This window comes from Scyliorhinus canicula, chromosome 13, assembly GCF_902713615.1.
Source record: "Scyliorhinus canicula chromosome 13, sScyCan1.1, whole genome shotgun sequence".
NCBI classification, from domain to species: domain Eukaryota; kingdom Metazoa; phylum Chordata; class Chondrichthyes; order Carcharhiniformes; family Scyliorhinidae; genus Scyliorhinus; species Scyliorhinus canicula.
In genome coordinates, this window is record NC_052158.1 from 53,535,367 (window position 1) to 53,551,741 (window position 16,375).

Below are 16,375 nucleotides of genomic sequence, written 5' to 3' on the forward strand. Positions count from 1 at the left end.
CGTCCCCCTCCCCCTCCGTCTCCCCCACTCCCCCCTCCGTCTCCCCCCATCTACCCCCCCTCCCCCCTCCGTCTCCCCCACTCCCCCCCTCCGTCTCCCCCACTCCCCCCTCCGTCTCCCCCACTCCCCCCTCCGTCTCCCCCTCAGTCTCCCCCCACTCCCCCCTCCGTCTCCCCCTCAGTCTCCCCCACTCCCCCCTCCGTCTACCACACTCCCCCCTCCGTCTCCCACACTCCCCCCTCCGTATCCCCCCTCCGTCTCCCCCACTCCCCCCTCCGTCTCCCCCACTCCCCCCTCCCCCCGCTCTGGACCCCCTCCCGTTCTTGGGGATGCCTTCCCCGTTGTGGCCAGACTCCAGCAGTGCGCTGAGCTGTGCGCTGAGCGGTGCGCTCACCTCCTCGAAGCTCTCGTCAGCCAGCACGACTGGTTGACGAACTTGAAAAGCAGGTGTGTTGGCCGGCGTGAAAACAGTGCATGATGATGTCGGGACTTCGGCCCATCCGGGCCGGAGAATAGCGGGGGGCCAATAAGTCGCGATTCTGAACGTGTCGGGGGCGCGTTCGAGACCTTTGCCGGGAATGCCGACGTGTAGTTTGTGCGGGGTTCGGAGAATAGCAGGAGGGTGTCAGACCAGCGTCGCCGTGAAAATTTGCGCGGCCCGCTATTCTCCGAACCGCCGTGAGTGCGGAGAATCGCGCCCATAGAATTTCCCTTGCTTTTCATAGAATTATCATAGCATTTACAGTGCACAAGGAGGCCATTCGGCCCAACGAGTCTGCACCGGCTCCTGGAAAGAGCACCCTACCCAAGGTCAACACCTCCACCCTATCCCAATAACCCAGTAACCCCACCCAACACTAAGGGCAATTTTGGACACTAAGGGCAATTTATCATGGCCAATCCACCGAACCTGCACATCTTTGGACTGTGGGAGGAAACTGGAGCACCCGGAGGAAACCCACGCACACACAGGGAGGATGTGCAGACAGTGACCCAAGCCGGAATCGAACCTGGGACGCTGGAGCTGTGAAGCAATTGTGCTATCCACAATGCTACCGTGCTGCCCCAATCTTATCACTTACATTATGCACTTACTTTCTCCCTGGCCTGTAGACCTCTATCAGGTTGCCCCTCAACCTCCTTCGTTCCAGTGAGAACAAACCAAGTTTATTCAACCTCTCCTCATAGCTAATGCTGTCCATACCAGGCAACATCCTGGTAAATCTCTTCGGCACCCTCTCTAAAGCATCCACATCCTTCTGCAGTGTGGCAACCAAAATTGAACACTATACTCCAAGTATGGCCTAACTAAGTTTCTAGTTCAATGCAAGAGAACTGACAGGCAAGGCAGATGAACTCAGGGCATCGACAGGTACATGGGACTGGGATATTATAGCTATTACTGAAACATGGCGAAGGGAGGAGCAGGACTGGCAGCTCAATGTTCCAGGGTACAGATGCTCGAGGAAACAGGAGTACTGAGGGGGGACATATCTGAGGATTCATCCACTGAATCTACATGGGTAGAACTGAAAAACAAGAAGGAAGAGATCACTTTGATAGGATTGTACTACAGGCCCCAAATAGTCAGCAGGAGATTGAAGAGCAAATATGTAGGGAGATTATAGATAGCTGCAAGAAAAATAGGGTGGTAACAGTTGGAGACTTTAACTTTCCCAACATTGAGTGGGATAGCAAGAGCTTTAGGGGCTTGGATGGGGAGAAATTTATTGAGTGTATCCAGGAGGAATTTCTCATTTCAGTATATGCATGGCCCGACTATAGAACAAAGAACAGTCCAGCACAGGAACAGGCTCTTCGGCCCTCCAAGCCTGCACCGATCATGTGTCCTATCTAGACCAACCGCCTGTATCCTTCTATACCGAGTCTGTTCATGTGTCTATCTAGAAAAGTCTTAAAGGTCGTTAATGTATATGCCTCAACCACTTCACTAGGTAGTGCATTCCAGGCCACCACCACCCTCGGTGTAAAAAACTTCCCCAGCACATCTCCACTGAAATTTTCCCCCTCACCTTGAACTTGTGCCCCCTTCTAATTGTCATTTCCACCCTCGGAAAAAGTCTCCAACTGTTCACCCTATCTATACCCCTCATATTTTTATATACTTCTATCAGGTCGCCCCTCAGAGTCCGTCTTTCTAGGGAGAACAATCCCAGTTTATTTAATCTCTCCTCATAGCTAATACCCTCCATACCAGGCAACATTATGGTAAACTTTCTGTACTCTCTCCAAAGTCTCCACATCCTTCTGATAGTGTGGTGACCAGAATTTGACACTGTATTCTAAGTGTGGCCGATAGATGACTGGAATATGGGGCAGGATTCTCCGATCCCCCCGCTGGGGTGAATCTCGTCCCTGCCGTCTCCCGAAGTCTCCGGCACCAGAGATTCGGCGGGAGTGGGAATCGCGGCGCGTCTGTCGGCGGGCCCCCCCCCCCGGCGATTCTCCGGCCCGCGATAGGCTGAAGTCCCGCCGCTGTCATGGCGGTCCCACCGGCGTGAATCAAACCACCTACCTTACCGGCGGGACCAGGCGGCTCGGGCGGGCTCCGGGGTCGATCGGGGAGATCTGGCCCAGGGGGGTGCCTCCACGGTGGCCTGGCCCGCGATCGGGGCCCACCGATCGGCGGGTGGGTCTGTGCCGTGGGGGCACTCTTTTCCTTCCATGTTTGCCAGTCTTCACGATGGCGGAGGCGGAAGTGAACCCCTCCCCTGAGCATGCGCGGGGATGACGTCAGCAGCCGCTGACGCTCCAACGCATGCGCGGACTTCCGCCAGCCGGTGAAGTCCCTTTGGCCCCGGCTGGCGTGGCGCCAAAGGCCGTTCCCGCCGGCCGGTGGGGCTCCACCACTCCGGCACGGGCCTAGCCCGTCAAGGTTAGGGCTTGGCCCCAAAAGGTGCGGAAACTTCCGCACCTTTGGGGCGGCCCGACGCCAGAGTAGTTCATGCCACTCCATCCCGGCGGGACCCCCCGCCCCGCCGGGTAGGGGAGAATCCCGGCCATGATTTGCGTACTTTTATACTCGATGCCCCGTCCAATGAAGGCAAGCATACCATATGCTTTCTTTACCACCATTTCCATCTGTGCTGGTACTTTTAGGATCTGTGGACCTGCACGCCCAGATCTTTCTGTGTGACCCCGGAGTGCAGGGGTGCACCCACATGGCGTACACATAGTTGACGGCCATGTTGGGTGCCCCCTGGGTAAAGGGAAACCCTGGAGTGCGGGGGCCCAACTGTTCCTGTGCTGTACTTTTCTTTTTCTTTACACAACCAATCTAGCTAATCTGCACTACTTTGGACGGTTGTAGGAAGCCGGAGCACCCGGAGGAAACCCACGCAGACACGGGGAGAATGTGCAAACTGCACATAGAGAGTTACCCGAGGCTGGAACTGAACCCAGGACCCTGGAGCTGTGAAGCAGCAATGTTAGCCACTGCCACCGTGTTCCTTCTCATTGTATGCTTGATTTGACAGCAAATTCACCCACTCTAATTTACATTTCCTTCTTAGTCCCTTTTACAGCTCTTCACGTTCCGATTAGTTGAACACATACACAATTGCTTGTCCTGTTCTTAAATGCCCCACCATTGATTTGATTTGATTGTCACATGTATCGAAGTACAAAGTATTTTTCTGCGGCTGAGGGAACATACACAGTACGTACATAGTAGACAAAGAGAATGATGAACAGAGAACATTGACAAATGGTACATCTACAAACAGTGATTGGTTACAGTGTGGAACAAGGGACCAAACAAAGTAAATACAAAAGCAGCAGAGGGTGTCGTGAATAGTGTTCTTACAGGGAACAGATCAGTCCAAGGGGGGAGTCGTTGAGGAGTCTTGTAGCTGTGGGGAAGAAGCTGTTCCTATGTCTCGAAGTGCGGGTCTTTAGACTTCTGTACCTTCTGCTTGATGGAAGGGTCTGGAAGAAGGCAATGCCTGAGTGGGCTTGGTCACTGACAATGCTGTCTGCCTTCCTGAGGCAGCGGGGAGGTGTATACAGAATTAATGTGGGGGTGGAATGCTTGTGTGATGCACTGTTCATCTGTTCCATCAGTTGCCAAGGCCCCACGGTCTAGAATTCCTTGCCAAAACCTCTTCAACTCCCTTTCCTCCTCTAAAATGCTCCCCAGAAACAATGGACGATATTCTCCGATCCACTGGCCAAGTGTTGACGTCGTCGTAAAAACCAGAGCATTTTACGACGGCGTGAATGGGCCGCTGTGAGTAGCGATTCTGGTCCACAAAAGGGGCCAGCACGGGCACCGCGAGAAGCGCAGGGGGAGCGACCCTGACAGGCATCGGCCATGTTGGATGAGTCAATGACGCTGACCCGCATCACTTAAGAGTCCTGAGACCCAGTCCTGAGACCCGCCAGATGGCCGCCGCCTGCCGCAAGGTTCAGGGACCAAAATCTCGATACACTGTTGGATGCGGTAGAGGAGAGGAGGGTGGTCCTGTGTAACAGACGGAGCACCACCATCCACATAGCACCATCTGGCGTATGTGGAGGGAGGTGGACAATGCTGTCAGCGCCGTGGGGCATACCCCACGTACCGGCGAACAGTCCCACAAGAAGATGCACGACCCTACGAGGGCAGGCAGGTGAGTACATAGTGACGTGCCCCTGGCACCACACCCACATACCATCCACACATGTGAAGGCGCCCCCTCCCTCCCTCCCCCCCCACCCCCAGGAGGACGGCGCAACCCCCTACCTGACCCACATGGGCTGCACCCACCCATGCGAGACGCTTTGGCCGGGTGCCCCATGCTGCCATGCCATAATTTACCAAACATCTGCGCTGTATGCATCGGACCGCCTAACACTGATGTTCTCCCCCCACCCCGGATAAAACCTGTTGAGCCATCAATTGCACGAGAGACGAGTGGCTATACAAAAGTTAGGCTTTAATAAGCTAGAACTTAGCCCTGCGGTTGACCACAATAAAATGGACGACCACTGGGCGTTCCAACTATTTATACCTCGGTATGGAGGCGTGGTTAACTCAGCCTCTCGACCAATGGGAGAGCCGACACATGACTGGTCTCAACCAATCGGTCGAGAGGCACATGACCGGCCAGGGCCAATGGTAAGCCGGTGTTCTGCACCAATGCAGCTATACAAATCATACCACCACATTCACCCCTTGCGGAGAAAGAAGCCGGGGGGGGGGGTATCAACGAGAGCCGGGGGCGGAGGGGGGGGGGGGGGGGGAGAGAACTGGTGGTAGGAGTAGCACCCGGGAGAACAAAAATTCTCTCTCCTTTTCTTTAATTACATTTTTGGCTTCCCACTGGCCCAGACAATTAGCAGTATTACACAAAGTCCCAACAAAGTCCATGGAGCTGTTGAAATTTAGATCGATTCGATCAGTCTTTTCGTGGCCCGTGACGTTCTGGCAGACCGCCGCAGTGGAGTAGGTGACATCGGTTCAGCCGATGGTGGTGGTTCCGCTGACGTCCTGGAGTCCGGGAGCGATGGTCCTTGAATAGTCTCCGTCACTCAAGCTGGCTGTGGAGACGCCATGGATGGGGAAGGGGTGACCTGGGTGGGGCGCTGGGGGGAAAAAAACAGGGGGGGGGTTTTGTGGTGAAGGGGGGGAAGGCCGCACGCCGGCGGGTGCCAGGTCCCGGAGGGAGACCGTGTCCTGCCGACCGTCGGGGTACTCCACATACGCATACTGCGGGTTAGCGTGGAGTAACTGGACTTAGAATAGAATAGAATAGAACAGTACAGCACAGAACAGGCCCTTCGGCCCTCGATGTTGTGCCGAGCAATGATCACCCTACTTAAACCTATATACCCGTAACCCAACAATCCCCCAATGAACCTTACACTACGGGCAATTTAGCATGGCCAATCCACCTAACCCGCACATCTTTGGACTGTGGGAGGAAACCGGAGCACCCGGAGGAAACCCACGCACACACGGGGAGGACGTGCAGACTCCACACAGACAGTGACCCAGCCGGGAATCGAACCTGGGACCCTGGAGCTGTGAAGCATTGATGCTAACCACCATGCTACCGTGAGGCCCCTACTTGTTCCACCAACGGGTCGGACTTGTGCACCCGCACATTCTTCCGGAGCAAGATGGGTCCGGGGGTGGCCAGCCACGTCGGGAGAGGGGATCCGGAGGACGACTTCCTGGGGAAGACAAGAAGACGTTCATGAGGTGTCTGATTTGTTGCGGTACAGAGGAGTGAGCGGATAGAATGTAGGGCATCGGGGATAACCTCTTGCTATCGGAGATCTCTGGACCGGAGGGCCAGTAGTATGGTCTTCCAGATGGTACCATTCTCCCGCTCGACCTGTCCGTTACCCCGGGGGTTATAGCTGGTCGTCCTGCTCGAGGCAATGCCCCTGTTGAGCAGGAATTGACGCAGCTCGTCAGGCCTCTGTCGACGGCGGGAAGGTCGTGGTTTAAATGAGGGGACGGGCTTTGTCAGCGTAGTTGGGAACCCATTGGGCGTAGTAAGCGAAGAAACCCAGGCAGTGTTTGAGGGATTTGAGGGTATTGGGGAGAGGGAGTTCCATCAGGGGGCGCATGCGTTCGGGGTCGGGGCCTATCACTCCTTTACGCACTACGTAGCCAAGGATGGCTAGACGGTCGGTGCTAAACACGCACTTATCTTTATTGTATGTGAGGTTAAGTTTTGCGGTTTGGAGGAATTTCTGGAGGTTGGTGTCATGGTCCTGCTGATCGTGGCCGCAGATGGTGACATTATCAAGATACGGGAAGGTAGCCCGTAATCCGTACTTGCCGACCATTCGGTCCATCTCCCGTTGGAAGACCGAGACCCCATTTGTGACACCAAATGGAACCCTAAGGAAGTGGTAGAGGCGCCCATCTGCCTCAAACGCGGTGTACATGCGGTCACTCGCGCGAAGGAGGAGCTGGTGGTAAGCGGACTTAAGGTCCACAGCGGAGAAGACCTTGTATTTTGCGATATCGTTTACCATGGGGGGGGGGGGGGAAGGATACGCGTCCAGTTGCGTAAACCGATTGATGGTCTGGCTATAGTCGATGACCATCTGGTTTTTCTCCCCAGTCCGGACCACCAGCACTTGGGCTCGCCAGGGACTGTTGCTGCCCTCGATGACCCCTTCCTTCAGCAACCTCTGGACATCGGACCTGATGAAGGATCGGTCCTGGGTGCTGTACCGTCTGCTCTGTGTCGCGACGGGTTTGCAATCGGTGGTGAGATTAGCAAACAAGGAGGGGGGGTCCACTTTGAGGGACGCGAGGCTGCAGACAGCGAGGGGGGGGGTATAGGGCCACCGAATTGGAAGGTCAAGCTCTGCAGGTTGCACTAGAAGTCCAGTCCTAGGAGTGCCGGTGCGCAAAGGTCAGGGAGGACAAGGAGTTTATAATTTTTTAAAACCTTCCCTTGGACCGTGAGGTCCCCAATGCAGCAGCCGGTGATGCGGATGGAATGTGAACCTGAGGCTAACCCGATTTTGTGTTTTACAGGATGGACAGGGAGTGCGCAGCGTCTTACCGTGGCAGGGTGAACGAAGCTTTCCGTGCTCCCGGAGTCCAGCAGGTAGCCCTTCTCGTGGCCGTTGAGGTAGATGAGCATTGTCGTTTTGGCGAGCGTGCGTGGACGTGACTGGTCGAGCTGAATGGCCGCGAGCCGTGGAGAAAATCCATATTCGTCGTCGTCGTCGTCCGAGTAGATGCTGGAAGAACCTTGCGTGCCAGTCCCAGAAGGTGGTGCCCAGGATCCGCACGTGGAGTCGGGTTCCCAAGATGGCAGCGCCCAGGACCCGCACGTGGAGTCGGGGCCCCAAGATGGCGACGCACAGGGCCCGCACGTGGAGTCGGGGCCCCAAGATGGCGGCGCCCAGGGCCCGCACGTGGAGTCGGCGCCCCAAGATGGCGGCGCCCGTGGGGCCCTCGTGGTTGCTGGGGGCAGGGTTAGCGGTGCCGGCGGGCCGATCGGAGCGGCTGGGAGCGGGGGCATAGAGGCGCGCTGGCCAGGCGCGGGGGCCGGGGGGCGGCGAGCGGAGAGTAGCGCGGTGGGCTGGAGGGGCCCCGGAGGAGAGAGAGAGGCACGCAGGCCAGGCGCGGGGGCGGGGGGGGGGGGGGGAAGAGAGTTGCACGGCGCCCAGGAGGGAACCGGGAGGGCCCGGAGGAGAGAGAGAGGCGCGCAGGCCGGGCGCAGGGGCCCAGGGGGAGAGAGTTGCGCGGCATCCAGGAGGGGCCAGCAAGGGCCCGGAGGGGGGGATCCCTGGTCGCTGCGCGGAACAGCAGCCACCGTTTTGGCCTGGCAGACAGTGGAGAAGTGGCCCTTCTTCCCGCAGCTCTTACAGAGGGCGGAGCGGGCTGGGTAGCGCGGGCGAGGGTGTTTCGCGAACCCGCAAAAGTAGCAGCGGGGCCCCGTGGACTTGTCGGGGCGTCTCGCGGTCCAGGCCTGAGGGAGGTCGGGAGTGGTGGATGGCGGTGGGGAAGCGTGCCAGGAGGCCCAGGATGGTGCCGTGCGGCTGGGGACATAGGCGCGGGCGTTTAGATCGGCGACCTCCAGGGAGGTGGAGAGAGTCCGTGCCTTAGTTAAGCTGAGGTCGTCTTTCTCCAGCATCCGCTGGCGGATAGCGGGGGACTGCATCCCAGCCACGTAAGCGTCTCTGATCAGCAGTTCCATGTGCTCCGTAGCTGAAACTGCGAGGCAGGAGCAGTTCCTCCCCAGGATGGCGAGGGCCTGGTAAAATTGGTCTAATGACTCACCAGGGAGCTGTTGTCTGGTGGCCAGCAGATGTCGGGCAAATACTCTGTTGACTGGTTTAAGGAATTGTCCATTCAGCTTTAGCGTGGCGGCATCGTAATCTTTCTCCTCCTTGATTATCGCGTAGGCTGCTATACCCACGCTGGAATGTAGGATGTGAAGCTTCTGTGCCATGGTGGGGGGGCTGGTTGCAGACTCCAGGTATCCTTCGAGACATGCCAGCCAATGTTGAAAAAGTTCTGCAGAGTTCGGAGTTTGCGGGCTGATGCGGAGGCATTCGGGCTTGATCCGGAACTCCATCTTCAGCCTCTCGACCAATCGGAGAGCCGTCACATGACTAATCTCAACCAATCGGTCAAGAGGCACATGACCGACCAGGGCCAATGGTAAGCCGGTGTTCTGCACCAATGGCAGACAGCTATGCAAATCATACCACCACAAAACCCCCCACAACCACACGGAGCATGAAAGAACCGGAGAGGGTCCACCCTCTGGATAATTGGAGCTCATTCTGGGGAAGGTGGGACCTCTACAAACAGGATGGTCTTCACCTGAACCAGAGGGGTACCAATATCCTGGGGGGGAGATTTGTTAGTGCTCTTCGGGGGGGTTTAAACTAATTCAGCAGGGGGATGGGAACCTAAATTGTAGTCCCAGTGTACAGGATGTTGAGAGTAGTGAGGTCAGGGATAGGGTTAAAAGTTCAAAAGAGGGCACCGGCAAGCAGGACGCTGGTTTGAAGTGTGTCTACTTCAACGCCAGGAGCATCCGGAATAAGGTGGGTGAGCTTGCAGCATGGGTTGGTACCTGGGATCTCGATGTTGTGGCGATTTCGGAGACATGGGTAGAGCAGGGACAGGAATGGTTGTTGCAGGTTCCAGGATTTAGATGTTTCTGTAAGAACAGAGAAGATGGTAAAAGAGGGGGGGGTGTGGCATTGTTAATCAAGGAAAGTATTACGGCGGTAGAAAGGACGATTGAGGACTCGTCTACTGAGGTAGTATGGGCCGAGGTTAGGAACAGTAGAGGAGAGGTCACCCTGTTGGGAGTTGTCTATAGACCTCCTAATAGTTCCAGAGATGTAGAGGAAAGGATTGCAAAGATGATTCTCGACAGGAGCGAGAGTAACAGGGTAGTTGTTATGGGGGACTTTAACTTTCCAAATATTGACTGGAAATACTATAGTTCGAGTACTATAGATGGGTCAGTTTTTGTGCAGTGTGTGCAGGAGGGTTTTCTGACACAGTATGTAGACAGGCCAACAAGGGGCGAGGCCACATTGGATTTGGTACTGGGTAATGAACCCGGCCAGGTGTTAGATTTAGATGTAGGTGAGCACTTTGGTGATAGTGATCACAACTCGGTTATGTTTACTTTAGCAATGGGCAGGGGTAGGTATATACCGCAAGGCAAGAATTATAGCTGGGGGAAAGGCAATTATGATGCTATTCGGCAAGATTTAGGATGTATAGGATGGGGAAGGAAACTGCAGGGGATGGGTACAATCGAAATGTGGAGCTTTTTCAAGGAAGAGCGTGTCCTTGATAAGTATGTACCTGTCAGGCAGGGAGGAAGTTGTCGAGCAAGGGAACCGTGGTTTACTAAAGAAGTTGAAGCACTTGTCAAGAGGAAGAAGAAGGCTTATGTTAGGATGAGACTTGAATGCTCAGTTAGGGCACTTGAGAGTTACAAGTTAGCCAGGAAGGACCTAAAGGGAGAGTTAAGAAGAGCGAGGAGAGGACACGAAAAGTCGTTGGCGGATAGGATCAAGGAAAACCCTAAGGCTTTCTATAGGTATATCAGGAACAAAAGAATGACTAGAGTAAGATTAGGGCCAATCAAGGATAGTAGTGGAAAGTTGTGTGTGGAATCAGAGGAGATAGGGGAAGCGTTAAATGGATATTTTTCGTCAGTGTTTACACTGGAGAAAGACAATGTTGTCGAGGAGAACACTCAGGTTCAGTTGACTAGGCTAGATGGAATTGAGGTTCAAAAGGTGTTAGCAATTTTGGAAAATGTCAAAATAGATAAGTCCCCTGGGCCAGATGGGATTTATCCTAGGATTCTCTGGGAAGCCAGGGAGGAGATTGCAGAGCCTTTGTCCTTGATCTTTATGTCGTCTTTGTCGACAGGAATAGTGCCGGAAGGCTGGAGGATAGCAAATGTTGTCCCCTTGTTCAAGAAGGGGAGTAGAGACAACCCTGGTAATTATAGACCTGTGAGCCTTACTTCGGTTGTGGGTAAAATGTTGGAAAAGGTTATAAGAGATAGGGTTTATAATCATCTTGAAAAGAACAAGTTGATTAGCGATACTCAACACGGTTTTGTGAAGGGTAGGTCATGCCTCACAAACCTTATTGAGTTTTTTGAGAAGGTGACCAAACAGGTGGATCAGGGTAAAGCTGTTGATGTGGTGTATATGGATTTCAGTAAGGCGTTTGATAAGGTTCCCCACGGTAGGCTGTTGCAGAAAATAAGGAAGTATGGAATTGAAGGTGATTTAGCGGTTTGGATCAGTAATTGGCTAGCTGAAAGAAGACAGAGGGTGGTGGTTGATGGCAAATGTTCATCCTGGAGTTCAGTTACTAGTGGTGTACCACAAGGATCTGTTTTGGGGCCACTGCTGTTTGTCATTTTTATAAATGACCTGGAAGAGCATGTAGAAGGATAGGTTAGTAAATTTGCAGATGACACGAAGGTCGGTGGAGTTGTGGATAGTGCTGAAGGATGTTATAGGATACAGAGGGACATAGATAAGCTGCAGAGCTGGGCTGAGAGGTGGCAGATGGAGTTTAATGCGGAAAAGTGTGAGATGGTTCACTTTGGAAGGAGTAACAGAAATGCAGAGTACTGGGCTAATGGCAAGATTCTTGGTAGTGTAGATGAACAGAGAGATCTCGGCATCCAGGTACATAAATCCCTGAAAGTTGCCACCCAGGTTAATAGGGCTGTTAAGAAGGCATATGGTGTGCTAGCCTTTATAAGCAGGGGGATTGAGTTTCGGAACCACAAGGTCATGCTGCAGCTGCACATAACACTGGTGCGGCCGCACCTGGAGTACTGCGTGCAGTTCTGGTCACCACATTATAGGAAGGATGTGGAAGCTTTGGAAAGGGTTCAGAGGAGATTTACTAGGATGTTGCCTGGTATGGAGGGAAGGTCTTACGAGGAAAGGCTCAGGGAATTGAGGTTGTTTTCGTCAGAGAGGAGAAGGCTGAGAGGTGACTTAATAGAGACATATAAGATAGTCAGAGGGTTAGATAGGGTGGACAGTGAGAGTCTTTTTCCTCGGATGGTGATGACCAACACGAGGGGACATAGCTTTAAATTGAGGGGTGATAGATATAGGACAGATGTCAGAGGCAGTTTCTTTACTCAGAGAGTAGTAGGGGTGTGCAACGCCCTGCCTGCAACAGTAGTAGACTCGCCAACTTTAAGGGCATTTAAGTGGTCACTGGATAGACATATGGATGAAAATGGAATAGTGTAGGTCAGATAGGCTTCAGATGGTTTCACGGGTCGGCGCAACATCGAGGGCTGAAGGGCCCGTACTGCGCTGTAGTGTTCTATGTTCTATGTTCTACCCGTACTGCACCCCTTCACCGTCCATCAGCAGAGGGCACTGGACCTCACAGGCAGAGCTGAGGACCAGGATGTTGCCGGTTGCCAGGTAGGAGGCGCATTAGCAAGTGAGACACCCCCTGCCTGACTCCACCCCCTCACCACATTTCTCCACTCCACCCCCTCAACCCAGCCCCCACCCCATCCCCTCACCCCATCCCCCCACTCCGCACCCTCACCGCCGTCCGCCTCTCTGATGATGCATGCTGTCTTGTGACTTCCAGGACCAGCCACCGGTGGTTTCGGCCCATCTGGCATTGCAGGCCCATGGCCAGTGCCAGGCCCAGTGGTCCCCAGGGATGCAGGCCACGGCGGGGAGGCCAGACACCAAGGAAGCCCTTCCATCGACACAGAGACACAGGACACTGAAACCCAGATGATGGACACCCAGAACACCGACAGCCAGGACACGGACACCCAGGAGGACACTGACGCACAGAGGACTGACACCCAGGGCACTGACGCACAGAGGACTGACACCCAGGACACTGACGCACAGAGGACTGACACCCAGGACACTGACGCACAGAGGACTGAAACCCAGGACACTGAAGCACAGAGGACTGACACCCAGGACACTGACGCACAGAGGACTGACACCCAGGACACTGATGCACAGAGGACTGACACCCAGGACACTGATGCACAGAGGACTGACACCCAGGACACTGATGCACAGAGGACTGAAACCCAGGACACTGAGCCAGCTGGGCATTTCAGCCACGCTCCGCAGTCTGGCCGAGTCTCAGTAAGCCATCACCGAGAGCTTCAGCGGCCATGCCCAGTTGCTGGGTGGCATCGCACAAGCCCAGAGGGAGGTGGCGCAGTCTCAGGCAGGGATGGCCCACTCCCTGAGCTCCATTGCTGCTGACGTTCAGACCCTGGTCGATACCACAGCGGGCCTCCAGGACTGCAGCGCCAGGTGTCGGTGTGCCTCGGGGCTTGTCTCTGCTCACACCTCCGTCCTATAGGCTCTACCGGGCACCCCGAGGGGGGAGGAGGTACTGGGGCGTGTGCCAGTGACTCCTGCAGGTGAGGCCCCAGAACACTGCGCCACCTTGTACTGCCCCCGTTCCATCCCTGCTGCATCTGGTGGGCAGCGGGCAGAACAACGTGACACCACGCCATCCAGGAGCAGCCCGGAGAGCAGCCTGGTCCATCCAAGCTAGGCCGCCCCAGGAAACAAACGCCAACGGGGATCCTAGTCTCAGGGCAGGAGTCTCAGCAGTCTGCCTCCACTCCTACTGTGCTGTCTGGGGAGGCACAGAGAAGTAGTGGTAGGGCCAGTAAGGCCAGGCAGTTAAGACACCTACTCAGTTGGCATGGGTGCAGTGCACAGTTTAGTTATAGGGGTTAGGGCACGTGTATATAACCTTTCTAATTAAACTCACTGTTATACCAATGCAAGCTGCCTCTGACCTCTGTCCGATGCCTGCGGGGTCGGGTAGGGGACTGGGTGTCACTGTGGTCGAGGGGTGAACAAACGCTGAGCCCCGGTGGGTGTAATGTGCGCCCCCGGCTGCCCCGGAAGTCCAAGCCACCCCGCCCCCAGCGATTCGACAGTGCCATGTGATGGAGTGTCCAGCACGCAGACAGGGGCCACCCAGGTGGAGGTGTAAATGTGGCCATGAGTCAGACAGTGTCTAACGATTTTGAGCTCACAACTCATCACAGAGCGGGTAGTCATCATCCTCCATGGCATCGACCATACCCGCTTCCACAGGCAACTGTGTGAGCCCAGCCCGTTGTGCTGCAGGTGGATGTGTAATGGAGGGGTGTTGTGCATGCGGTTGTGTGGAAGCTAAGGGTGGTGGGTGATGTGGGAGGTGCATCTCATGGGTGTTGTGAGAGGTGGGGGTGGGGGTGGTGAGGTGGTGCCGTACAGTGGGGTCAGTGAGCCCCGACCACCCAGTTGGTGAAACGTGCTGCAATCAACGCTGTTCGCTGGTCACGCTGGTGGCGTCATGCAGCCTCCTGTCGATTGCCCCCCCCTCCCCATCTGGGGAGGCTTGCCCTTCCTCGGGCTCCCCCTCTGCCTCCTCCAGCACATCGTCCCTCTGCTGGGCTATATTGTGCAGGACACAGCAGACCACAACAATGCAGCCGACCCTCTCCGACAGGTACTGGAGGGCCCCTCCAGAGCGGTCCAGGCACCTGAAGCGCATCTTCAGCATCCCAAAGCACCTCTCGACCACACCCCCGGTCGCTGCATGGGCCTCATTGTTGCGGTTCTCCGTGTCGGTCTGTGGCCTCCGTATAGGCGTCATCAGCCATGACCGCAGCAGTTAACTGTTGCCCAGCAACCAGCCCCTGAGCCGGGTTTTGGAGGGGGGGGGGGGGGGGGGGGGGGGGGGTCTCTTCGAGCATGGCGGGGATGAACGATTGTGCCCGGATAAACGTATCATGTACACTGCCCGGGTAATGGGTGCAGACGTGCAGGATCTTCTTCTGGTGGTCACATACCACCTGAATGTTCATGGAGTAGGACCCCTTCCTGGCCATGAACAGTCCCTGTTATCCGTTGGTGGCCGCATGGCGACGTGAACCCCATCGATCGCCCCCTGTATCATGGGTATCTTGGCCACAGCTGCGAATCCTGCTGTCCGGGCATTCTGGTGAGCCCGGTCCACAGGGAACTGGATGTAGCATAGATGTCCGTCACTGCTTGGATGCACCAGTGCACCAATGCTTGCGGGATGCTGGACAGGTCCCCAATCGGCGACTGGAACGACCCCATGGCGTTAAAGTTCAGGGCCACAGTAACCTTGACGGACACAGGGAGAGGGTGTCCACCCCCAGTTCCATGCGGTGCCAGGTGTGCCATCAGGTGGCAGATATTGGCGACGGTTTCCCGGCTCATCCGGAGTCTCCCCCTGCATGCCGTCCAGCAGGTCCTCGAAGGACATGCGGCGCTGGTAAACACGTGACCTCATTGGCACCTCCGGCGCCGTGACATCACCACCTCCACCTCCTTCTCTCCACTCAGCTCCTCCTCTTCCTCCTCATCCACATCGGGGTCCTCATCCTGTGCTTCGCCCTCGTCGTTGTCCTCCTCCTGCGCCTATCGGGTGCCACCTGGCCCTTTGCAGAATGACCCTCTGCTACAGCCGCCGCTGCCGCCGCCTCTCTGCGCCGACGCTGCCACAGGGCTTCATGCAGGATAGCGACCCCCGCCACGGCAGCCAACATCGCTGGCTGGTGCCCAAACATTATGATCTGTAGGGGGTGAGCGGGTAGACAACAGATTTTAGTGTGGCTCTTCCACAACCATATGCCATGGGCTACATGGCCGCCCTGATTGGCCGCGTGCGCCACAGCCATGCATGCACACCCACCCCTGGCTGCACCCTCTGTGCCCCGACTCGTGTTGCCTGATCTTCCTGCTTGCGCCACTGCTGGATGACACTGCCCTCACTGGGTTATGCCATGGGTGCTGCGGGCTGGGTGGGCTGCCTCCTATGGCAGGATCCGGCACCCATCCGCATGGACGGGGGGTTATGCGCTCAGCCAGCGCCCGCGCCACCTTAATGGCAGCCGTGGATTTGGCACCGCCTTGCCCGGCCGGCGGGGCTGTCCACCCCACGCCCCCCCCCCCCCCCCACCACTGAATCTGGAGGCCCTCCCCCCACCAGTCACGGCCGTGCCCGTCCCACCAGCCGTAGGTCCCCCTACGCCGTCCCCTCACCTCCTGCTTCACATCGCGAGAGCCAGTACGAATGACTCACGATTTTTGAAAGCACATTAGCACGGCCCCAGCATGACCTGCGGTCATGCCGTCGGGACTTCGGCCCATTCGGGCCGCAGAATCGCCAGGAGAATCGCTGAACGGACCTGCTCAGGCGATTCTCCAGGCCGCTCGGCGCCAATCACGACCACGCCATTTTTGCTTGTCGCGCAAAATACTGATTCTCCGAACCGGCACGGGCTCAGAGAATCCCGTCCTATTTCTTTGACCAAGCTGTTTGCCATCTATCCGAATATCACTCCGATGGTCATGT

The 16,375-nt window shown here is 56.0% G+C and overlaps 1 protein-coding gene across 5 annotated transcripts in view; it reads right to left on the reverse strand.

Annotated features, from left to right (window-relative positions):
• Positions 1-16,375, reverse strand: part of LOC119976254 (solute carrier organic anion transporter family member 2A1-like) — a 346,040-nt gene that overhangs the window by 88,222 nt on the left and 241,443 nt on the right. The gene's annotated exons all lie outside the window — the stretch shown is intronic.